At 43.8% G+C, this 26,307-nt stretch overlaps 1 protein-coding gene across 6 annotated transcripts in view; it reads right to left on the reverse strand.

The window, feature by feature from the left end:
- Positions 1–23,067, reverse strand: part of SEMA5B (semaphorin 5B) — a 267,685-nt gene extending 244,618 nt beyond the window's left edge. For 4 of the 6 annotated variants that reach the window (XM_054636287.2, XM_077181653.1, XM_077181656.1 and 1 more), the window contains exon 1: positions 21,870–23,067. The gene's annotated coding sequence lies outside the window, so the exon portion shown is untranslated. The remainder of the gene's footprint in view (positions 1–21,869) is intronic. The other 2 variants (XM_077181655.1, XM_077181654.1) reach the window with 1 other exon arrangement.
- Between the last annotated feature and the right edge of the window lie 3,240 nt (positions 23,068–26,307).

Genomic DNA, 26,307 nt, shown 5'->3' on the forward strand with positions numbered 1-26,307 from the left:
AAGTCCACATCAGAAAGACAAAACCTTTTTTACACATCCATCTCTCTCAATTTGCCAGGCACACCATGAGGAGAGCACAAAGCGGTGCTAACTGACTGGAGAGCAGATGAACGCTGTAACATTGTGCTGCACAGGCAGCACAGTCAATTCCTGCAGCAGACACTCATTTGATCAAAAGTGGTTCTGCTGGCAATTTACTTTTCTTGATCCCACTGAAAAAGAGTTTTAATCTCTGTTTTAAACTTGACTTCTACTTGCTGCCCTGAGGAAAATCAAGGCCAGATAAATGATTTTCAAAGACAAGACAGCTTTTTTTCCTTCCAGATTCAGAAAATGATTTTGTCTTGATGAATAATACAGGCTTTAGTCGTTTAACTTAACTCTGAGCTACAAAGAACCTCTGCTCTCTCCAGGTAACCAAGGACACATGCATTTTTAACACACCTGTCTCAAAATGAGTTTGCAGGCCAGGCAATCAAAAATCTACCCTGTAACCTGGATAATGAGATATAGACCCATTCGAAACCACTCAGCATGGGGCCCCATGCTGTCACTTCTCAGATTCATTTTATTAAAGATGGCTACATTGTAAAGCATTTCTCTGTTGGGGGGGGGGGGGGGGGAAGAAAAGAAGTTCAGCAAAACTAGTATTTTTTGTAGCTAAGTGTACTTCCAGAGCTTCACAGAAACCTGAAACCTCCCCAGAAAGTAGAGAAAAAGACCACCGTTATTCCACAGCATCAAAGCACAGACAATTTAAACAGAGAAAAGAGTTTTCTCTGAATTTGCTGGATCTAACATCAATATTGTCTTGACATGTCCTTTTCCTTCTCATTTCTAATTCCCTCCTTGCATCAACACACCAAACTTCTCCTCTCCACACTCTAACCACTTGTGCTTTTGACACCACATCTCAGCGTGTTTCTACATCATTCAACATCTCTCCACCACTTGGTTCCTGAGCAAGGCAAATAATCCAGCCCCACATCAAAACAACAGGTAGGAGCAATCTGAAAACTTCACAGGTTTCTGTAATGGAAGACAGGAAGGAACAAGCAAGGTCTTATTGCCAAACAGCAAGGAAAAGTAATGAGGCTTTCAAATGCCCAACTGGCAGCGATAGTGTGTTAAAAGAATGTAAAAGAGGGGAAAGGACCATCTGCCTGCCAACTATGAGCACTCTCTGGCTGGTGCTAAAAACTCCACTGACTGCTGGGCTTGAAATTCTGGTATTAAAGTTTAAGAGATGTGTTCAAGACTTTTATGAAATGAATGTGATTTACACCAAAAGACACAGCCACTGATGCTTCTTATCCTCTCTTACTTTTACTAGTCTTTTCCTTCTAAATGGATTTTCTGGATCTTCAACCACCAGTAAAATTCCAGGCTTCTAATAAAGAACTCTTTTTAAATTACAATGAGTCATAAAATATATGAAACAGGGGTTGATATGTAATTCCAGATAGCTTGGTCATTGAGCTGAAAGAAAAGAAAATGGTGGCCTAATTACTAGGCTGAAGGATGGCAAAGATAGCCTAAAATGAAGTATTTCCTCTGAAACCTTTCAAATTCAGATCTGGTAAAGACAAAAGGAAAGGTTTCTCCAGGATTTGGTGGTAGCTGAGCCTATCTTGAAGATAAGACACATTTTTGATACAATAGTGATTAGTATTTGGTTTGTGAAGTTTTACAATAGTCCCTGCAATTGACATTACTCCTAACTCAGAGCTGGGAAGACTGAAGCATCTCATTTGCACCCATGTATCACACACACACACACGCACACACACACACATGCCCAGACATAGCTTTTAACAGCAATCTGTACTAATCATGCACAAACCTCTATTCAGAAGCTGTCCTGACTTCTCAAGCAAAAGCACTTTCCTAGAACAATGAAATAAACAGGTGCTCACATATCAAAAAAAAGGAGTTAGTGGCTTTCCACAGCACAGACTCATGTTGTTCCAAGCCTGTCGTGCCACATTTTCAAAGGTTTCCGAAGCAAGAGATTTATGCAGAGCCCATAAGATGCACAAGCTGGTTTAACAAAGGACATGCTGGAGTTTGAGCTGAGCATTAAGTGATGGCTCTGGAAGATGTACATCTCCATAGTGAAACTTGTAGCAGTATTAAGCTGTAATTTATAAGAATGAAGCTTACTGATTACTCACACGAAGTATGGTAGCAACAGAGCCATCTACAAATACTGGAAAAGTGTAAAAGTCTTGAAAGAGTCAACTGGGGGAATGGGCAAAAAATTAAGGAACGTTTAGGCTGGTTGTTAGAGTTCACTACTGGCCCATTATATGTCTTCCCCAGGGAAGAAACAGGTGCTTAGTTTTTTAAAGCCAACAGGAAAGAACGCATTGTAGGGAACAATTCCACTGTAGTAATAGATAAAGTGGATAGGCTAACAGCCTTTTCCAGTTCTAGTTAGTTTATGATTTACTAATAATTCTTCTTTGGGTTAAAAGGTTCAGACCCCCACTATTCTTACTGGTCTCCATAAATGCAGGCTACCCAACAGACAGAGAGTAAAAGTTCTCCCTGTACAATGTGTTGCACTATCACCTTGCAATTACTGAAATGCAGTGAATCCTTTTCACCACAGAGAGTTTACTTGCCAAATGATGGTGAGGATCGCTTTAACTAGACCTCCTTGCACTTTGCAAAACAACAGAGCAGTTGCACCCTGTCTGTCTGAGTCTGAGTGTGCCTGGAAGTTATGCCTGGATGAAGAAAACAGGTTGTGATTAAGATCTACTGAGATACCTGCAGCAATTCCGGGCTCTGGCTACAGACACTGTCTGCATTCCTAGCAGCTGTAATGCACTTTCAGCTCAGGCTCCAAACTTCAACACACTGTGCGTCAGCCCTAGACAAGGTGAACTAAGAGCCCAGGCACATCTCACAAAGCTCCTGGAAGATGGCACGACACAAACAAAAGACAAAGAGAGCAGCTTTATGTACAGACAGGAAAAAAGGTGTGCTAAGAGCTGGAAGTGCTGGAGAAGCCAGTTATTTCAGCAAGCAGCAAGGAGAGGCATTTGGAAAGGAAGTTTCCCCATCTGTGGAAAACAAAGAAACTTGTTGTCACTCTAGAATTAAAAGCCTGTGTGGGTTAGCAGAAAGGAAGGAAACAATGTCAGGGGAAAGAAATAAAAGGAGGAGGTTTTGCAATGATTCAACTATCAGTCATGAATTGCCATGTTCAAAGGGTAAGTCTGGGATTCAGAAGAGAAGCCAAGCATGGGAAGGAAAGGAGCAGAGATTGAATATGGACATCTTTTATTCTCCCTAGTTTTCTGATGCTTATTCTGCATGAAAGGACAGAGCTAGTGGCTTAGGAATTCTCTGAAAATCCTATTTTTCTTATCTATCACACATACCTAGAGAGACAAATTGTTGTGCAGAATGAACTGGGATCTAGAAATACAAGGGTACGGAGCTGAAAAAGAGCACATGAGAAACCAAGTTTTACTCCCTGCTCGTGTATGATGGTGGTTAAAAGCATAAAATTAGAATGCCTGTGGTAACACATTCCTGGCTTAGCCAGGCCGAGGTGAGGCCTCCCGACTAGGAAGAGCTGCAGGGCACACAAAAGCACCAGATGTTTGCCTGCTGAATGACTAATCGTGCCCTCACCCTCAGTAAAGTGTTCCAGTGGCATGAAGAGACACATTCTTGGCTTCATAACCAGCTAACGTTAACATTCAGGAGAAAATGTCATTAAAAGTCTGTACTTCAGCCCAAGGTTGGAGTAGCTGAAAACTCCTCATTCCCTTACCACCCAACCTGCCCCCAGACAGATGGGGAGGCTTTCTGGTGGAACACAAACAGCTGTATTCACTGGATTAGGTACAGTTCTGAGGATGAAAGCAAAGGACAACATCCAAGCACTGCAGTCTGCAAGGACTGGGCAGAGGGAGGGAAGGGCCTTGCCCTGTTGGAAGGGCAGCAATCCTGTCAGCAGCAGCCCAGCCTGCAGCAGACGGGAGCTTGCCCATTTCTGACAATGCAGATGGGAACTGGGAAAGGAACAGAGGTTACAGGGCAAACAGCGTGAGAGAGGTTGGAGCTCAGCCCATTTCCATCTAAAAGAGCCACATAATTTAAAGAGCCTCTAAGAGAGGCAATTCAACTGAAGTTTGCTCTCCCTCTTGGGGGGTTTTCTGACAGAAAAACGACAGAGACCTGCCCTCCTGCATTCAGCAGAACAGATCTACAACCTCTAAGGGGAGGCTAACACAAAAACACTTGCATGCATCAGGAACTCTAGGCTGAGAAACACTATCCTCAAACCCCTGACCAATGAAGGCAGCCAGAGCCAAAAGGCTCTTTCTGAGAAGCAGTGACTGTGATTATTCTTCTCAAACTGGTTTCAACACACAGCAACACCCTACAAGTCCTTCCCTCTCTAGCAGATATAACACCCCTAGCAGAAGAGGACAAGCATAGGGATCTCTGGCTACATGAGTCCTTCCTGACGGGAACAGGATGCCAACCAAGCATGCTTTAGATTTTTTACTAAAACTACCTGTCAGACTGCCAAAGGTATTAAATAACAAATCTGCTTATTTTCAACCATGACCACAGTTGAGTGCAGCCAAGTGAAAACAGTCCCTCGCAGGTGGACTGCATATAAAGTACTACACCCAGGCCCTGGAGAGGACACCCTGCCCTTAACGATGTGTATTCCAGCTGTACTGCACAGATGTACAGTCCCTGTTCCAATTTAAAGAATACTGACTTTGGTAGACTCACTAGTTTAAAGGTAAAATATGCTATTGGTTGCAACTTCAATTGTACAGCATTGATCTATTCTACCTTCTATTAAAATACAATCTTGGTAGCCATCCATGTCGGATGCAGTAATGAAAACCAACCTGCTTCTACAGACCACAAGCCATTCTAAATGAGAGGAACTGTTAACTGGGCATGCATGAAAGGAGTGAAATGAAAAAACTCTGAAACAGTACAAACATGCACAGTCCTCAAGAACACTTGGTTGAGATTAGAAGACAAGTATATTCAAAAGACAACCTAACCTGAAGACAGTGGAAGGAATTTTAAGACACACTCTCCTTTTTATGTCAGTGGTCTTTGCATCAGGTCCATAGCTGGAAGTTCATAGCAATCCATAGGTTTTAAATTCAGGAGGAACAAATACAGTAACTTCTTGAGTAACTTTTAAAGGGATAGTCTGTAAAGAAAACTCGCTGTCATCATTTCAGAACATGTCAGAGCTGGTGCCAACTAATCAAGCTGATGGAAACTTCAGCGGCTGTTGGATGTACATTTGGAGAAGAGAGAACGGGGAGCATCTTCATTTGCAGCCCACTTCAAAGTGAAGTTATCTAGGGAATCACAGGAACATGGAATACAGACAAGAGAGCTTTGGCAACTCCTTAGTAACCTCTTAGTCTTGAAAGGAAGCTCAACACTTAAAGCTAGCTTGCGAGTCTTAATGCACCAGAGAGGTCTGGCTTTCAGTTTGAATGCTGAGGTTTGGAGGCTCATGGCCAACAGCAGCCACAGAATCAGCAGCCTGTTTCCAGTTCGTGAACTCCATATGCAAGCTGGATTTCCACTTCAGGAAGAGGTGAAGGGAAATAATTCAAGTTACCATGCCTTTAGGGTCTATGTTCTTTTCATTTCTTTTTTTTTCCACCCAGGCTGGCACATGTCACTAGGAGCAAAGCCAACACTAGACACTCAATGTGTCAAAGTGACTCACCACTGATCACTGCTTGTTACTGGGAGCACAGATGTGGAGGAATCTAAGAACTGGAAATGCAAACTTCTTGGATCAAAGGAAGTAAGGGCAGCTAATACCAGTTGTTCTGCAAAAAACTTGGGGAATTAAGTTGAAGAGTTAGCAGCAGCTAACTGCTGGGAATCTACTTTTTCTGAAAGTACTGCTCCAGCAGGACGGGTTTCAGAGATAATGCTGCCAGTTTGAAGTAGAACATCTTGTTTTTGATAGCACATATCTGTCCTTTCTGCTGTTTTGATGGGTCATTTCAAATGGATTTCACCAAATGGGAGCTGTTATTCAGACTGATTACTTCCTATGTATATAACTAATATACAGGGATTAGAAAAAAATTAAAATACATAGCACTTTTCAGGTAATCCTTTAAAACTATCTTTGATTAATTCTTACAGCTCTAGAAAATGATGTCTACCTTCACTTTTTCCCCCTTAAGCATTATTACTTCAACAGAGAAACCTGATACTGACTTCCCAGTGTTTGCCCAAGGCATTGAGTAAGCTGCTGGTAGAGATGAGCTTAGAAGTTAAAACTCACCAACTGCCAGGTTTGTATTTAAGCAATCACAGCACATGTCTCTCAGTCAATTCATGTCCCTTTCTAACTGTAAACACAGACTAAGGCAGGTGACATTTATACAGAATTACTTGAATGCAACCAATATTAATACTTGCAATTCTATAGCTGGCCCAGACTAAGTGTTCGCAGAGCTTTACAAATCCCAGATACCAAAGCCTTACAACATCCCTGTGAGGTACTATTTGCTTTGTAAGGGGACTGAGTAACGAATGATGGAGTGTGCATGGGACATGTTCATATTCACAGAGTAAGCATGTGACAGGACTTGATGCTAGCCATGGAGTCCATGTCATTCCCAGGTGTTTCAAGGGCTCTCTTATGACAGCATGCAGATGGTCTGTATGCCTCATAAGAGAAGCAGGGTTTGGCTAGAGAGCCAGCCCCTGATATAAATGCAAGCAGGTAACAACTGGTCAGTGGGCTGGGTGGTAACCAGTCAGAGTCAAATCCAGAGTCTTTTGAATAGCCTTTATAAAGAGCAGCATAGACCAATAATCTCTCTCTGCTGCATGAAACCTTGACGTTGTGTCATCTCACCATCCCCACGTACTGCGACATTCTCTGAGTCTTCAGCCAATGTTCAGCCCACGAGTCCATTTTTCCCTTCCTTCAGTTCCGTTTTCAGCCAGAAATGTTCTCCATAAGAGGCTCAGAGAAGATGTAAGGCGGTGTGTTCTCAGACAACCTCATTAAGGACAGACATCCACATACAGAAATTTTGTAGGGTGAAAGGACCAGTCACAAGAGACTATTGTTTTGTTCTCTAAACAAATTTTGGGGCTGTGTGCAGTGTAACGTACATACCATTTAACCTTTTAACACTGTTAGCTGTAGGTGCCAATAAACTCAACAAGGGAACATTTGAAATCAGTCTCACCTAACTGTAAAATCGATGCTACCTGTCACAGCACAGTAAAATGCTCCAGCTCCAGCTGTACTGTATGGTTGCACCCCCCACTGCATGAAAACACACATAATGCTCTCTCTGATGCTGCAGTCCTGTTAAAACAATTTTCATTAAATGCCTCAAAGAGCTAAAGAGATTGGTATCTGAAAACACAGAGAAAGCATTTAAACCACAAGGTGCTTGGATTTCAGATGGATTCCATTGCTATTTGACTTAGAGTCAGGCAGATGTTCCACATGAGTGCCACTGCACAAGTTGCTATCCACAGAGTAACTTCTCATCCCCAAAGAACTTTTGATCTCAAAAAACCAAAACAGACTAAAAGTACTCTAATACTCATTCACTGAAAGTTGAGGCAGAGAGTACTCATCAGACATCCTCCTGGAGCTGGTCTAAACTTCCTGTCCCAGCATCATCTGACCTCTGTGTCAATTAGAACTTCCTGCAAAAAGGAAATTATTGCCCAATAATCCAGGATGTAAATCTCAATTGCAATAGGTAATTCCTATTAACTCCCTGAGTGGATACTGTATTGCACAGCCATAGCATCTTCTTGTGGTTGAGAGGATTACACTAAGCCACATAAAGGCAGTTTTCAGTTACCATTCCACCTCAGGCAGGAGATGCAACCCCTGCACAGGTAAGCATACCTGTGATAGCTGACAAGGCACAGGCTGTATTAGCACTACCAACATCCAGGTGCCTACTTGGGCACTTGACACCTTTGCTGTTGAACTAGAGCCCTCAGGGGCCATGAAGAACAGTGAGCTTTCAGAGCTGATGTGCACAGAGAAATAAAACTCTAAAGCTAAAGATGCTAAAGAGGTTTTAGTTTAAGTGATGTATTTGTTCATTCACAGTCTATCATCTGACCAGGTTCAGCTACTTCTAAAAGCTCCAGTGAGGAAAAAATAAACCAGCAACTGTCAGAAGACAGGGCTTCTGTAAGTACACGTGTGAGTGATGATGATTTTATGAATTTAACCCATCAAAAGACAAGTAAGTGCCAAAAACTCTTCCCAATAACATGGTATCATGTAGTATCCCACTGCCCCTATCAGCTCTGATATTCCAAAGTCTCCTCCAAATTCCTACTCCATTCCCTGCAATCCTGAAGAAAAGCCAGGAAGAGGCTCAGCACATGTGACATGCTGCACTCTAAACAGCAGAAAGGGTGGTTTGGCTGCTGGTGACTCCCCAGTAAACCTTTTCTTTTCATTAAGGGTATATCCAAACAGTATTTTACTGGCAGACACGGTCTTCTGCTCAGACTCAAGACAGTCATTTACAAGCCTTGTTCACCTGCATTCTTAATTGGGGATCTCATTTGACTATGGTCTCTTACCTCTCTTTCCCACATAAGAAACTCCAGCTCAGGAGAGGAAGTGCTTTAAACTCCAGTTAATTAACTCTGCAAGAGAAAGTCAGAGCTCAAAATCTACCCTCCCCTATCAGAAACTCCTTACTCTGCAGTTAAGAAACATGGAGATGCTGACAACTCTTAAACACTCCTCCCACGGGAAATATATTTCTCCCATAACTTCTGGGGAATTACCCCTATATAGTCTCAACATAAAAAAAGTCCTGGGAGACAGTGACACCCACAGATACACACACCTTCCCAGAGGCAAGCACACAGGCACTGAGGACTGGCACATGGCTTTGCTGTTGTACTATTCACACAGAGCTTCCAACCTCCTAGATGAGTTGTGCAGTGAAGACAAGGATATGCATTTGGGACTAAATTGTTCTGTTCTGGCACAGCATGTCCAGGAAACTGGACACCTGCACTTCTCTCTCAGCTCTGCCACTGACTGCACACCCCAGTCATAAGCCATTGAGGTGCCCTGCTGGAGACATATGGTTCTGAGATCCCTAGTATCTCTAACTCTCCATGACTTCCCCCTGCTTTGAGCTTTCAGGACCCCTGAGACCAGAAATGCACTACCAGACAGACAAAAACAGAGGCTGTACCTCATTATCCTGTAGGAAAAGCCATGTCCTCTGCTGTTCTACACAAGTAGCATACAACCATATACATTTTAGTACAGCTACCTCTATTAATACAACATGGGGATGTTGCAAATGGGCCCTAATCTCTCTCTTCCTTTCCCTTTATCCTTCCCAAAAATGGAAATAAATAATATCCACAAAGCATGGCAAAGCACTTTGTAATCCCCAAATGAAGGATTCTGTAGGTGTGAAGTATTCATAAGACATATTTATTTTCAAATTGCAAAAAAGCTGGTTGCTGTGTTTCCTGGCTGTGTTTAGCACACCTCTCTGCTGTGCACATCTGAAGCACACATCAGGGAAAGAAATGCTGTGATAATCAACTCCAAATCCCACAATCTATTTGTTCTAGTAATTAAAGAAATATTTACTCAGGAAGCAGGTTTACACAGGATGAATAGCTTCTAAGAACAAATATGATTTAATTATGTGTAAGTGCAAGAAGCATGCTACATATTAAGTAGATTAATTTATGCTCATTAACAATACAGACAAAATTGGTGCTTGGCTATTAATTTTCTATGTTGGAGAAAAGAAATTGTAAGGAAGCGTTCACAGAGTTGTCTGCTTTAGAAGCCTATTTGAGAGTGATCTGTACTTTTTCAGAAAGAACCAGAATAAGTCCTCTGCATAAGATAACTTAACTTACTCACCACATTTGATAAATAACTTGTGTTCTGAATTGTCAGAATTGTTCATTTAATGACACTGAGGATAAAAAACACTTTTATTTTTAGCACTTACCATAAGTATTCATAATATATTCTTCAACATCATTCAGCCTTGCTTTATAGGAAAAAAATAATTTCCCAGAATGTACAGGGACTATTTCAAGGCCCCTCTTTAATATAAAGAATCCATCAGATTTCTGCTGTCAAACAAGAAAAAATGTTTGTGGCTGCAGGACTGTCTTTCACTGCTGCCCTCTACGAGTTTAGACAAGTAGCTTGACTTCTCTTTGTCTCATCTTCTTCCCTGGTAAAAATCAATTTGTTCACTTAAGACTCATAAAGGACAATGCAATGAGTGTGTTATATTACAGCTGGATAAGGCACAAAATAACAATGATGACTGTTTTTGTAAATAATTCTTCCTGTCCTCTGCATGTGCTACTAAATATAGTGGAGCAAGACAGTTCTAATTGATTCTTGTCTTTGTTCTTACAGCTGCCTTTTATTTTCTTCACAAGCTTCCTCTCTTTTCAACATCCTTGAAAACCAAGAAGAATTTATTGGCATCCCACCACAGCTCAATGTGCTGTTACCACCTGGTTTTATCCCAGCCAGAAAAATGACTTTTCACATTTGCTCCGGTGTTTGCTAGTAAGCAGAAGACTTCAATTCTCAAAGATTGAGACTTTAGCCTACAAGCAAAATTTTTAGCAGTCTTGATGAAATGCAGTATCACTAGCCTTTTGTGTGAAAATTCAGAAATTAATACATTTTAAGGGCATTTCCAGTTCCTACCTATGGTTTAGTTCAGCTGAGCGTGTGTTCACCTAAATGGTGGAGGTTTGGTTGATGCTGTATGAGCTGGGGGAATGGACTGGACAACATGTTACAGTCAGTTCTATGAAAGTCTGGCCACCAATATATTAAATTACTGTCTGACTTTATCAGATGCAGCTCAGTATTTCATTATAATCTTTAAATCTTAGCCTTTTAAAAATACCAAAGAGAAATTTAGAAGGATATGGGAGAAAGGAAACACAACCTTTGAACTCCACTGTGAAATGGAGGGGCCAGCAAAATAAAAAGAGCTTTGTAGTACTTTGGAAATTAAGAGCAGACCATTTCTATCAAATAAATGCTGTTGTAGCTGAAACAACCCAGATTGCAGACACATTTGTAGCTTTCTGTTTTACAGAGAAGCTGAAGTTTTTGGTGAAAGATCTTCCTAAATCAATCTGCTTTGAAGTGCTTCCTACAATCGTGATAATCTGTTCCAGAAACTGGTCATAATAGAAAACACTATTTCAATGCAGTCTACAAAGCACAGTTTTTAAAAAGCTTTCAGTTACACCTTAATTGTAAATATGCTACCAAGCCACTCACTTCTTCACTGGGGAGAGCTGGCTGTGGTAAGCACACATTTCCTGATCTCCTGCCTTCTAATCATGTCTATCAAGTCTTTGTGACTGACAGACATGTAAGCTCTGCTATTCAAAACAAATAAGTGATGCCTAAATTATACCACTGCATTTTAAAGTGGCACTGTCAGGTTGAAAACGTGGGGCTATCTCCTGCAGCTCTGACTCAGGTAGTATGCCAATTTCAAAACCAAATATTGGATAAGAACTGAAAAATGCAAGCTTTTTGGGGTTTTTTAAGATGAAAAATCAAATTTTAACTCACAAGAATTAAACTCTTCCTACTGATGTCCCTTGTTGCAGGGTCAGGCTCTTGTATCTTCAACAAATATCTTAGACCATTAGAACTACATGTATCAGATTCTTTCCAATTCTTTAAACTACTAATTCAAACCCCTGTTTCAATCAAATAGGAGTCTGCCAAGGAAATAATCCTGCTGGCTCAAGGCTGTTGTGATAACTTCACTGAAGCACTTCAGTAGTTCATTTGGTCTATTTGTGAAGAAAAGTCTTACTCATCTCAAGTTAACTCTTCAGAAGTTGTTTTTTTTTTCTTTCCTCAGTTGAATCAGTTTGGGAAAGAAAAAAAAAAAAGCAATCCTCATTATTTTACTTCTGTTTCTAATCAATTACTTCTGCATCTTATGCTCAAACATGTGGAAGCCTAAAATTCAGCAGAAATAGAGATCATGTTGTTTCACGTTTTTGTTTTAATTAAAACTAAAAATGCTTCTCTTGGTGCTGGGTTTTGCAACAGCATAATCTGGCAGACCTCATTTAGGAGAGCTTCTCCAGACCAATACCATCCCTATGCAATCTGGTTCCATAGGTACCAACTTGTCTTTGATTTTTGGGGCTTGCATTGCAGTCCTCAGCCAAGCACAACCACAGCTCTTCACTGAGGCTGCATTCATCTATCTGTGAGTAGAATTGGGCTCTTGCACTTTTCATGGACATCCAAGCCCTTTGAGAGCTTTGTAAATGGATAGCAGATTAGGCTGCCAGAAAACAAAGGGTTTTCATTAAATGATAACATCTTTCCAAACTAAAAACAGAAATTGTAGTACTTATGGGAAGATTCTAGTCCTCTCTAACCGCAGGTATCACAGTTAAGGTTAGTGCAAGCCAACCTGATACTACTATAACTTTTTCAAATAATTTAACCATTTGCCTTGTGTTAGCAATCAAGAACTCAGGCCATTAAACTCTCATCCACGGGTCATTTTACTGAAATTAAAATTTCAGTAAAATTGCAAAAGTGAGTTTTATTCTGCAGGCTCAGATCTTACACTTGCAAGAATAGAATGTCTTCCTCACCAGAAATTCTGCCTGAACTCTGCCCTCAGTTAGTTTAAAGTGTCTCTTTTTACCTTGCCTGCATTGCAGTGCTCCTGAATGAGAGTCTGGTTATGCCCAGGCAAAGTGCAGACAGATGTTTTGACATTTCCCTGCAGAGTTCCCCTGATACAACACTGCTCTGATTTACAAGCAGTGCTGCTGCTGCAATCCCCACCCAGCTCCAAGCCATGCCAGTAAAAACCTGCTGTTGCCTTTAACCATTGCAGCCACTCCAGCTCTACACCAGGCATGGAACACACCAGGCCTCTCATGCCAAGAGATTCCTCCACCAATATCCTTTTCTTCTGCATTCCAACTTTGCAGTCCTTATCTCCTGATGTCTATCTGCTCAGTTCTGCTCTACAACCTCTGCTGTTTCAGTTCTCCCAAACTTTTGTAGCTGTCACTTCTACGGCCTTCTTTGGCCATTAGCATCCTTAGAAAGTTCAGAGAAGAGCCATCAAGCAATAAGGATTGCAAAAACCATTGGAAAATCCAGAATCATACTGAAGTATCACAGAAAATTAAGATATTTCCTGACTGCAGATCAAAGTACTTCCACAGCAAGAAAATGTGATGCTTTCCTCTTTGGATAAAAGCATAGCAGGGCCAAGAACCTAGCAACTAAGGGGCAGCATAATCACAAGAATTGCTACATTTTAAACACTTAACCAAGAATTGCAAGATGTTGTCTCTCTTCATAAATATTTAAATCAAAATTGGATGTTTGTTTAGAAAAATTGACAAGCTTGAACATGAATTGGCTCAGGGAAGTTCTTTGCCTTCAGGGAAGGCAGAAAAAAATGACTGGAAGCACCTTTCTGGAGTCCATCACTGTGGGAGGAGGGACTAGATGGGGAAGAACCCTAGGAATCAAAAGTAAAATGGTAAGAACTAAAGGGTAAAATGCTAGAAACCCTGTTCATATATGTACTCTCACAGGTCAATGAACTCCGTTTGAATAAAGACCAAATGACCAAAGACTGCTTGCCCAAAGCACATCACCCTCAAATGTGCCCATGAGTTTTCAATGCAAAATTAAATTTAAACTTGTCAGCCTTGATGTGCTTTGTTTTGATGAAACCAGGAATGAAATAAAGCACTGGCAGTAATCTTATCCAGTCATCTTAACTAATTCAGTATTTTGGATGCCTTAGCGTATGAACTTTGCAGAGAAATTTTTGGCAAAAAAGGATGGCATTGTAACTGCAGCCTTCTTAAAATTAACTCACACCAGCTATTCTCAGTAGTACTATCATTATCTGTGAAACTGTGCTCAAATGAAGAATCAATAAATAAATATGAAGAAGAAATTTAGGGGGAAAATGAAGTGCAATTAGCATTCCAGGAGTATAATAAACTCATAATTCTCTGAGGCAAAACAGTGAAGCCTGGATTTGCAAAGCTACCATAGACAAGGAAGTGTGCAAAACTCATTCCAAATATAAGCTGGTTTAATATTTCAAAGACTCATTAGAGGGAGCACACAGCGTTAGCAAAATCATGGTTTGTATTACTGATGTACAGTCCTAGACAAATACAGAATGTATCTAGTAAATTACTCTCTCGGGAGCAATTTCTGTTGGTTAAGGGGGGGAAATGTTAAATTTTAAAGATGTTAATCACTTGGTTTTGTTTTATTTCAACCTGTATAGATGCATGTCTGGTATGCATATGAAAATGCAAAATACAGGAATAATCCCTAGCTCATCTTGAAAATGTTGGGACCGACAGTGCCCATGCAAGCAGGGGACTTATTTTCTTGAACCACAGTTGCACTAACTTACACTGAACTGTTTAGTTGTGTAAAGGATTTGCACAATAAACTTATGTACTGGCAATGTTGAGCATGGAGATAAATGCATAGTCTTGTATGGCACGAATTTAGGGCTTTGAGGCAGGAAAGCAACAAGATGAAACATTTCATTCATAGGATTTAACTACACTTATAGAATTAAGTAATTGAATAACTCTTTTTAGGGCTTGTAATCTAGCCTCTGCCACTAACACACTCTATGACCTTGAGCAAGTTGCATAAGACCAGCTTTTTACAGACCTCAAAGTTTAATTTGTACAGATTTCAGTCGCTGGCAACCCTACCTGGCGCCCATCTGCATCATTATTCATGATACCTTTAACAGATGAGCACAAAATTCTCCAGGCCACAGTCCTTTTATGCCTCACTTTCTGTCCCTGATGATTATTACTTCTGACTGCTGAGCGTGGATATTAAAATGGAAATAAGGTTAAGTTGTACTATTATATCACTTGATTATCCTCACAAAGCAGGAACTGTGAAATTTTTCATATTATGTGTTACCTCACCTCATCCTTTGTCAGTATTAGAACAGCACATGGTCACAGTGCATATTCCTATTTTGCTCATGTTCAGCAAGTATGTATCTTTATCCAACCACAAGCCACTAATGATATTCTTCCCCCTGTTGCCTTTTATTTTAAGTAGGTGGTTACAAGCTGCAATTACAACTAAAAGCTAAGCTCTATTGGAGTGGAGGAGCACACTGGATGCAGGCAAAAAATGAGTCTCAGCTTTGTGTTTCTAATGAAAATGCCCTTCATATGTGGAATGGACACCAGAAAAGGTCAGAGAGTGAAATATTAAGTGTTTTACAAATATAGACTGATTGCCCTGTCCAAACCACATGTTTGAAAATCTCCTTCTGGCAGACAATCTTCAGTCAGGAAGGGAGAGCAGAGAAAGGAACATGAGGCAGGGCAGGGGGATCTGTAATCACTCTAACAAACTTCTGAGACCTAGCCGAGTTTTCCTTCCATGTGTTTTTTATATATATATATACAGGCCCCAAAAGCATCTCCTTCGGCATTCTTGAATTTACTATATTATCTGTCAAACTGAGTTATCCAGAGACAACTTCCTACCCTTTCCTTTCTTCTTTCCTTTCTTGCCTTATTTTTTCCTCCTATCTTTGATGTGCTGCAAATCAGCACCATAGGAGAAAAATAAGCAACCTTTAGGTGAAACAGCAGGCTAAACAACTTCCACATGGCCAAGCAACACAGCAAAGCAATTAAACCTGCCCAACAGGCCATCTGTAGTCAAACTCCTCTTCCCTTAAGAGCCAAAGTATTCCCAGATTTAGTTTCTAATCCTACCTCTGAGTTGTGCAGATGGTTCCACAGCACCCACTCAAAACCCCTTTGAAGTTACTATGAATCCACACATCTGGGTAAACTTGTTGTCCCTGAATCTGCTGCAAGAATGAGGATGTGGCCAAAATCTCATGGAAGTTTGTTTTCTGCACTTTGAGAAAACAGGCAGGATCTGCTTCTTTCCCACAAAATTAGTCATAACTGTCACAGCCATATTATGGAACCACCAATTTGATCTCTGAGTCAGGACAATTTCATACCACATAAGAAGTTTTCATTCTGTTATCCTTTCAAATAAATTTGAAGCTATTTTTTTCATTTTCACTCTACATCAGTAAACCTGCACAGGGTTTGCACAAGGTTTGCACTTGAAATGAAAAATACTGCTTTTAAAATGACAAACACTGAACACAGGACATTTGTTACCACTAAAAAAAACTCTCTCTGTCTGTGGAGAAGCATAATTCATTCACTGATACATGCACCCACATTTTCTCCAGGGAGTTTCACAAATTCACATGCACTCCCAGCACTAAATTTTGCATTTCAATCTAGGCATTAGCTATAAAAGATGTGTAAAATCTTATGTAGTCAGACAGAAGCTGTTCCCTATTGGCTACATAATAAGCACCTTAGGTGGCTCCAAGGTATAAAATTATTCCAAAAGGGGTGTGGAAAAAATTACACTGCATAAATTGATTCCAGATCCACCTGTTCCAGGTGCCAGCAAATATATTTTGTTAAAGCCATCTGGTTGTCTTAAAAGCTAACAGTTTTTGAAGACTGTGGCACAAACAATCTGGAAAATACACAAACTTCCAAAGCTACAAACCTTTAAACTGCAAATGGCTTAGAGATCATCTATGCAGGACTTGGCTGGGCTGTTCTGCAAGACTGCAGGTGGCATCTCTGCTTAACATCTAAGACAATCTGGGATCAGGGTACATCCTCCATAGCACAGAGGGTCCAAGGCTACTGGAGGATCAATTCTGCATCACCAGATGCTCACATGATATTCTCAATTATGGAATGGGTTTGCCTCATCAGTCTGAAGTTGTGATGAAGCTTTTGAGTGCAGCACAATATTTGGCAGAAATAAAACATATGACTGAGGTTCTTCTCTGCAGGTGGCTATGTCCCGGCTGGTCACGTGTTGCTGCATCACGGATAAAGTCAAACCTTTGAAACTGGCACTCTGCAATTTATTTAACTTGCAGCAACAGCCTAATAGGGAGTATGTTATCTAGACTAACAAGCCCATAAGTATTTTGCCTGCTCAACAAAGCCACGGAGGTCAGACACTGCTGCAGTTTGTGTTTATCAGGGTCTGGTTGTGCCGGGCGCTGTTTCCCGGAGACGCGTTAACAACAATGAGGAACATGCAGCACCTTGTAAGATCAAGCTTCTGGGAAGAAAATATTCTGTGCTCTCTCCACAAATGACCCCTTTCTGAACACCAATGAAATTACACATATGATTTATAAACTCTACAGGTGTTGACAATTGATTTGGGGATTAAAACTAGTAATCAGCATGTTTACTTATTGTCTGATTTACAGCTCACTAAAAAGTAAATAAAGACACACCAGTCCTTAACCAGCACAGTGCTTTGGTACATGTTTAATTATAAGCACATGAATAGCCCTGCCACCAATTCAGAGTCATACTTTGTAACTTGGTAACATCCTTCACATGCAAATTACCTCCCTGAATTATTACATTTAGAAACAAAACAAACCCACTTGGTTTGTAGATACATTTTTGACAACAGAAATATTTCTGGACTATTACTACTAATATACTCATCTTCATAAAATCACCTTGAGTGATTTTTTGTGGACCTTAAAAAATTGTGCTTTAAATGAGTTCTGAAGCAGAGGTAACTTTGGGAGTCGCGGCGCTGTAGTCAAGGAGACCCTGCGTGCTGAAAGTCACAGTTGTGCAGTCAGAGCTCTGCTGCACTTTACTCTCATGGTTTGAGCCTGGGGTAAGAAAAAACGGCTGTCATGCAGTAAATTTTTTTTGGACAACAATGAGAACAGTGGGGAAATAAATACTAAGGTTAACTGTGCTTGAAGAATAATCTCCAGCAAGCAAAGCACTGTCCACACATTTGCAGGCTCAAAGAAGTCAAAGTCTCACACTCAGCTCCCACTGAAACTAATGAAAATTGCCACCATGGACAGGGATGGGATGACTCCTGATACTGGGCACACTGGACAAGTCAGCAGTCTAAACGCAAGAGAAACAATCCCTACACTAAAACTGACACAGTGTCTTCAGTGAGCGCATTTTTGTTTCCTTAAGTAACAGAACAATAACAAAGAGCTGTTGACTTGATCCTCAGAAGCAACAACGCTTGGACACAGCCCATTTCAAGGCACAGCAGGGATAGTGCAATATGCCACGGTTTGTCTCCTGGACTAAATCACAGGGATCCAACCCAAAATTGTGGCAGTTCACCTTCACAGTAGTCAGTCTGTAAAAGGTAAGTCCATCACTTAAGACTTTTTGATTTCAGTGTGATTTGGTACTTACACACAACGAACACTGATGAATTTTACCCCTAGAGAACCATTCTGAATTGTCTCCACCACTCTCTGCAGGCAATTAAATTTCCCTTTTTCAGCTTTACACCAGAAATTATCTTGTGGGCATGATCTGCAGCAAGGAAAATCCAGTTGAAGACTTCACACTGGCACCTAAACTCTGAATCTCAGCACTACTCCAGCAGTGGAACACCTCCCACTCCTCAGCACATCCCCTCCCTTGGGGCCAGTCTGCCCCTGCTGCTGCAGCTCTTGTCATGAAAGCAGTGAGCAGCACTTAGGAGACCTGACAAAGCTGGAGTCCAGCGCGTGGCTTCCCAATGACAGACCCTCAGTAAAACTGCCCATGGCTTCTAGTAAAAAATGAACTAAGAAATGCTAATCTAATAGTGCAGGCATGCAGATAAATGAAAGGTGAAAAGGTTTTTAAATGCATTCTAAAACCAGTATTTTATGAGATGGATCAATATATTTCTCTAGGCTGGAAACAAACAAGTTCTCAAAGAAAGTTAAATTTAGAGAAGAAATTGTCTGGTTTTCTTACTACAGAAACAGTGGTGGTAATTCCATGGAGGGCATTTATACCAACAGCACTCCAAAGCTAAGGCTTCACCATGTTTTCCCTAAAAACAGTACGGTAAAAACAGGGCAAGGTTACTTACTGCTGTCAGCCTACTAAATGTGAACAAAACTAGCTTTGCAATCATACAGCATTGTCCTTAATTTCCAGTCGTTTACCAGCATATGGAAGTGATGCAACCACAAAGTAAAACAATTACAGCTTTGATCTTGTATCTTTTAGACAGTCAATTAACCTCTTCGATGTCGTTACAAGGAATCACCTGAATACGGGCTACCGGATAACACCCTAAATTCCCAGATCCCAGTTGATAGAGCACGCAGCAGCCAGCGCGGGAGGCAGGGAGGCGGCAGCGGCAGATCGCTCCCTGGCACTGTTGGATACTGCCCCCTTTTGCCGAACAGCAAGGCAACAGCCCCGGCTGCACTCTGAAACTTTGCCCGGCATCTATTTGTTTTCGGGAAGATATATTCATGCAGATGGTCTTATTTAACCCTAGTATGTCTGTTCGCATGATTATTTGTCCTGACTAAAATAGAAATCTATTGTTTGAGCCATGTTTAATGTCACAGAGTGCCTGCTTCCCAGGAACTTTCCCTCTTACGGGGCCCTATCGTGTGTCAGCCCAAGTCAAGCAGCACTTTTACAACTGACTACAAGGTAAGAAGAAGAGTTTATAGTCTGGGGGTATGTTCCCCCAGGTCAGCCGTCGGCCTGGGGAATAAAGGGCAATCACAGTGGATGACCAAAGCCATTCTGTCTGGAAACTTTTTTAATCTTACTGCAAAGCAACTAAAATTCCACGGCACCCTTGCATCGAGCTTCTCTTGGGCTACCCACATTCCTGCTGAACCCATCCCCATGCCATTGTTTCCAGTCAATGTGAACTGATCAAGGCCAGTTTGCTAAAAGTCATTTTCTGTGCAGAACCTCATCCCCTGCATCTTCTCTGTTCAAGCCTTTTGTCCTCTGGGGTTGCGCTTTTTCACTTGCTGGAGTTTGCACATTTTCTCCTCCCTGGTTGCCCCAGCTTTTTGCAGAAGGGAGGGAGGTCACAGAGGGCAGCCACCGCCAATTCCATCAGCCAACAGGCTGGGGGGGATGAACAAAGCAAATATCTATATTCTGATGGGTGGGATCTCTCTCCCCCATGACTTCAGGATTAGTGAGTCCCTGGCAGGGGAGGACAAAAACTTGGCCTTTTAAATAAAAGAAAAAAAGGTAGAGAGAAAAACAGAACAATGTGCCTAGACTTCACTGAAAATGCAAGAAGCATAACATAAAACACAGAGATTCCCCACTATTGCCTAGTGCTGAGTCCCAATCCAATCAGAAAAGTTTTAGTGCAAAAGGAGAAAAGATGAAAGATAGGGATGATTCAAGTGTCTGTTTAAAAACTGAATCTGTTAAAAATCCGGTTAAATATCAGCAGGATTTCAGGATTTTCCTTATCCACTGCCACTTTGTCTGCAGTTATGACTGGTTTTCTACCTTGGGTGCTTACAAATCAGATGTATAATCACAACAGTACTTTTCTGTATGAGTAGTTTGTTCCAGCTACCCTCACTCCTCCTCCTTCGCTCACCTGGGATCTCTAGTGATCTCAAGCAGTAGCAAGAATCAAAGCCCTTACAACTCCTAGTTTAGTTGGTTTCTATTTTGTCCACAGTGCAGTCAGCCTGGGTCTTAGCCTACCACTGAACACATCCAGAGGCAAAGACATCAAACCTCTTGCAGCTCAGACCATAATTTAGGAAGTGTTTTTTGTAATGAGAGGGAGCACTTCCACAATAAAATAAGGAACTTTAGTATGGTGGTTTCTAACCAATATATCCATACATAAATAGTTTTAAGTTAAAAGAAATGGGGGGGGGGGGGGGGGGGGGGAGTAAACCCCAACCAAAACCAGATAAATAAATTAGGAAAAAAACCCCCAACCAAACAATAAAACAGGACCTGGCATCTACCATGTTTGGAGACCTTTTTTTTAAGGACAGGAAATTATCAAAGAGTCTAAACTGAGCCAACAGAGGACAGTGAACCTTTAGGACATATATACTCCTCGATACTTAATGCTCCACCTAAAAGCCCATGAAGAGACAGATTCAGGACCGACTTGCCAAGCACACCTTTTGTTTGTTTCCTCTGAGGCATAACAGTAAGCGTGCTCCTGGGCAGCACCAGGAGCAGATGGTAGTGCTGGAAAATACAGCTCTCCAACTTTGGTGTGGATATTTGAGCTGGATCTACAAAGGTTGTTTCTGGAAATCCTACCCCCCCATATACTCCCCATAAGTTTCTAACAATGCGCGGATCTAAGGAGCAGCACAAGGCTCTCTGCTTCCCTCTCCCCTTCGCTTTTGATCTCCATCTGGACGTGAGCTGAAATTTAATGGGCCACCCCTACCACAAAGACAAATTACCATCTGAAAAACAAAAATCATTGATATCCCTTCGTCTAGGCTATCCTCCTTCCCACCACTGCACCCCTTCGCTCCCGCCACAGCCTCCCTCAGCGGGTTTAGGAAGAACTGGGAAGGTGGCGGAGAGAGGAGGGAAAAAAAAACACCTCCACTGCTACCTCCGAGCTAGCGTGCTCTCCAGCGCTGCCGGACCGCGAACACAGCGACAAAAACCAAGCCCCTTAGGCTCCCCGGCGGGCAGGGGGACGGCGCGGCGAGCGCCGGGCACAAACACACCCCCACGCCCCGCAGGTTGCCCCCGGCCCCCATTACCGGGCGCTGCTCCGGGGGCGACGGAGACGCGCAGCAGCCCGGGGGTTCCCACCTTCCCGGATCCCCTTCCCAGCGCCGCCCGCTCCCCCCGACCCCGCCAAGTTGGGAAGTTTGCGCGCCCCCGGCCCGTCCCGCCGCCCGCCCCCCGGGCCGCCGCCGCGCTGCGCTTACGGGGTGGCCGCGGGGCTCCCGGTGCGGGGCTCACCGGCACATCGCGCTCCGGCTGCCGCAGCAGCGGGGGCAGCCGCGGCGCGGCTGGGCTCGGCTCGGCGGGGCTGGGCTCGGCTCGGCGCGGCTGGGCTCGGCTCGGGGCGAGCAGGGGAGCGGAGCGGCGGCTCTGCCCAGCCCGGCGCTCAGGGAGTGCCGCCTCGGGCCATGCGAGCGGCGGCGGGCAGCGTCCCCGCGGTGCGGCCGGAGTTGGGACCGAAGTCCTCCCGGGCGCTCCGCTGTCTCTTCCAAGCGGCTCCTATCAGCACGGCTTCAACTCTTTCCATCGGAGACCGAGGGGAGGAGGAGAAGGAGGCGGAGGAGGAGGAGGTAGGGAAGGAGGAGGGAGCTAGGGGCTGGCAGCCCCAACTCGCACTGATGTCAACTAATATATTCAAAGTTCAACAGGGCATTTCTCTAGCGAGCGAATCGCCCTCGCCGCCCTCCCCGCTGGTCGCAGCCGGCCTCCCCGGGCCGGTTGGGGGTCCCGCGGAGCACAGCGGCACTTCCCGGCCGGACCCTGCGGAGGGGAGCCGGCGGGGCTGGCCCCGAAAGGAGGGGGTCGGGGATGGAGGATGGCACACTTTTCAGGCGGGCAGGTTCAAGTGCCGCCGATGTGGGGAGGGCTGAGGGTGGAGGTGAGGCACCAGACAAGAGCGAAAATAATCCACCGAGCGGCGGAGCGATGTTTGCGTTTAAATCCAGCCTCTTCCCTCCCCGCTGGAAGGGGCAGGGCCGGCTGCGTTGCTGTGGCTGTGATGGGAGAGGGGCGCGGGGAAGCGGCTGCGCTGGGGCTCGGAGCGGCGCCGTGGGGCTCCGGGCTCCCTTGCAGCCCCCGCGGCAGCGGCCGCCCGGACACGCCGCCCGGCCGGGGCTTGCACGGAGCGCGGAGCAGAGCGTGGTCCCCTGCCCTGACTGAGCCCCCTCACTGGGGCCCGGGGCTGTGGCCACGTCTCCCCGGTGTCCCGTTGTTTGCCGGAGGCTAATGGGGTCGAGATGAACCCGGGGAGAGAAGCGGCAGTTTTCTCACGGCGAAGAGCAGACAGCGGCGGAAAATCCGCGATGAGGAGAGAACGCGGCGCGGAGCGCACGGGAGAAGCAGCGCTGTCCCTCCGCGGCACCACCGCTGCCCGGGGGCCGCCCGCGGGGAATCGCTGCGAGGCCGGGGGGGCTGCATCAAATGTGGTTTTGGGAAGGCTGATGCACAGCGCCCGAACGCCGTTAGCGACAGCCGCATAAAGCCATAGGATGGACCCTGCTGATGGACAAGCCGCCCGGCAGTCAAAGGATAAAAACACATCTGGGCTGGTCTAGTGACATTTTAAAATCGCCAGATAAGAGCCTCAGTTATCAGCTGAATCCCCAGATAGAACGGCCTGCACTGATGCCGTTGCATATGTATATGTGCATACATAATGAGGCTGGGTTTTTTTTCCTTCTGTAAACTGATCCTGTCATTCATGTTGACAGTATGTTATAGCTATATAAAAACAGTGTAATTGTATGATGGCTCATCAGTGCTGTGACAGCCAATTGTGGCGGCAGTGGGTGTGCTCCCAGTTCTCATCTCAGAGAAGTAACTGCATAGATCCGCTGAGATGATGATTATACAACATGTAATTGTTTGCCTGTTCATAATTTCTCAGTTCTTCCTTAACCAAGGAACTATATCACTACATCTGCTCATGCAGTAATGTATTTTTGATACCTTGAGTGAAGCAGTCAATATATTATTTATATGCATATCATTTTTTATTTGCTTTCCATTTTAAAACTCACACTGGAAAGCATAGAACAGGTGAAGAATACAAAACAATTGCAATTTACCTATGTATTCTGTTCAAAACTCAAACTCTGGAAGAAGACTTGAGTCAGACATAGTCTGGAAAGTGCTGAGTAAACTGCCTCATTCACAGTGTCATCACATTTGTGCCTCTCTTTTTCCCCATCTTTCCTAATACTGAAAAAACTCTGGCTGATTTTTTTTTGGTAATAGTATCTTCTTAGAATATTGTCTTAATTTACATGTGAATAGTAAGTGCCCCTCCATTTCTTTAATATACAGGATGATATCTTTCTATTTAGTGAATTGAATTTTAAATAATGATGTACAACAGCCTGGGTGGACAGAGCAGAACAGTGAAGGTTGTGCTGTGTGCTGGGACACTATTTGTCTCCTTTTGCAGTTTTACTGTAGAGTGAGTCACTTGGTTATCTAAGCCTCAGGATCACCTCATCAAATGCCACAACTTCATATGCAATTTCCAGAAGACAGCTCAACCTTTCCTCATCCTAAGACTTCAAGATGCAGCACTGAGCATTGAACTTAAGACCACATAAATGTTTGTCAAAATTTAAAGATATAATGGATAGTACTTTTCTGTTAAAGAAAAGATTGTTTGTCCTAAAATCTTCTAGCATTTTCCTGCTACTAATTTTCTGTTTCCCCCACTAGGCTGGGATCAGTTCTGTTGGTCATGTGTGTGTATGCATTGCTCAAAGACTTACTAATAAAACGTGCACATAAATAAAAGTTTTGTAATGTTTCCATGGACAGTCAGGTCCTGACACCTTAATGCCTTTACACAGCATGGTATCCGGGAAATCACTGGCCAGACAGAGAAACTACTCAAATCCTTTTAGTGAGGGCTTGTGACGCAAAGCGCTACAATTACAGTTCTATAAAAAAGAGAGAAATGTCATGGGAAAAGTCAGGGTATTGCATGTGAAGTGATCTGTATCAAACAACTTGTTTCCAGTCTCCTAAGGAGAGGATGTACCGGGTTCCTATTCCGGGCTTGGCGGAGGCCGAGGTCATGGCAAGACTCCTCACAGTTGCTCGCAGAGGTGTTGAACTGTAACCCTGTCCAGAGCCACCGCCGCTGGAGAAACGCCCATTCCGCCGGGGGAAGAGCCGCGGCCGGCTGTGGCTGTGGCAGTGGCAGCGGCAGTGGCTGTGGCTGTGGCAGTGGCTGTGGCAGTGGCTGTGGCTGTGGCAGTGGCTGCGGCGGAGCGGGCGCTCGGCGCGGCTGTCACCGCTAGGGGCTGCTGGTGCCTCCCGGAGCGCCGGCCGCGCTCACGCCGCTGCCGGTGCGGGGCAGCCGGACCGCGGGGCACCCCGTGATTCGGGGACCCGCACCCCGTGAGCCGGGGACCCGCACCCCGTGAGCCGGGGACCCGCACCCCGTGTGGGTTCTGCAGCACTCGTGTGAGCAGCCTGCCTGGCCAGCCAGGGCAGCGGCGAGTATGGCACAGGCGTTCCGGGAAGGCTGTAGGGAGAAGGGGTTCCCGCCTTTGCTGCCTTCAAACTCAGCGGTGCAGAGCACGGAGAGGGATGGGGGAGAGTTCAGTAGAGCGGAAACGCTGCAGGGACGAGGTACAGGAGTCGGATGGGAGCGCTTTGGGCTACAGGGCAGAAGGAGGCAGGGTAACAGATAGAGCTGGGCTCTGGTGGGGAGGAGGACATGCAAGTGTAGAACAGAGCTCTCTGGGAAAGAAGAGACCAAACTCAGGCTTTTTATGAGCTGGGTAATCCAAAGGCAGTCCCCCAAATTGCAGATAGAATGGTATTTTTGCAACCTAACCAGAGCATCTTTTAGCCCCCATTTGCGCACAGGTCAGTCTGTTCATGACTGAACTGACTGCACGGACCTGCTTGAGCTTAAGCTGTTTTGGGCATTCAGATAAGCTTTCCTGGTAGATGTTTTAGAGGGTGGTCTAGAAGAATATCAACCCTGGCCTCATTGTCTGGAAGCTAGGGAACAACATTGACCCACACTTGATGCCTGGACCATGACTCCACACTAGCAACAGTCTCATTAGAAAATTCTTTCTGCTGTAGATACCCAGACCATTTCACACAGACTGACAGTGCATATATCAGTGGCAAAAATTCTAAACTATGCTGGAATTTAGAGCTGGACACATATGTTCAGACAATCACTACACTGGCCAACTACACGTTTTTGTTTCCCCATCATACTGCAAGGGAAGAAGCAGAGTTGCCATGAAAATAAACAGTCAAAATATATGCAGCAGACTATCTCTGATGATTCAAATGCCTGACCCTGTGTGGAGCCCAAATGCCCTTCTAATGCAGTTTCCTCAAAAGAGAAAAAATACATTTCTAAACACAGTATCTCAGCAAATACTCAGAAGCAGTGGCACGCAGCAATAGCAATAGTAACCATTATCTTGAATAATGAGATCTAGATCTAAAGCCAAATGGCAACTAGCCATAAAATATTTAGGTATATGGCTTTTTTCCTGAATTTAAAATAGATTGCTAAATAGCCAGTAGTTGTGGTTTCCGGGCTCAGTCTGGTGGTGACAGCAACATTTTAGATTTTACTAAAGATAAGTCGAATTTAAATCCATGACACTAACAAAAAGTCAGATGACC

Source organism: Agelaius phoeniceus, chromosome 7, assembly GCF_051311805.1.
Source record: "Agelaius phoeniceus isolate bAgePho1 chromosome 7, bAgePho1.hap1, whole genome shotgun sequence".
Classification (NCBI taxonomy): domain Eukaryota; kingdom Metazoa; phylum Chordata; class Aves; order Passeriformes; family Icteridae; genus Agelaius; species Agelaius phoeniceus.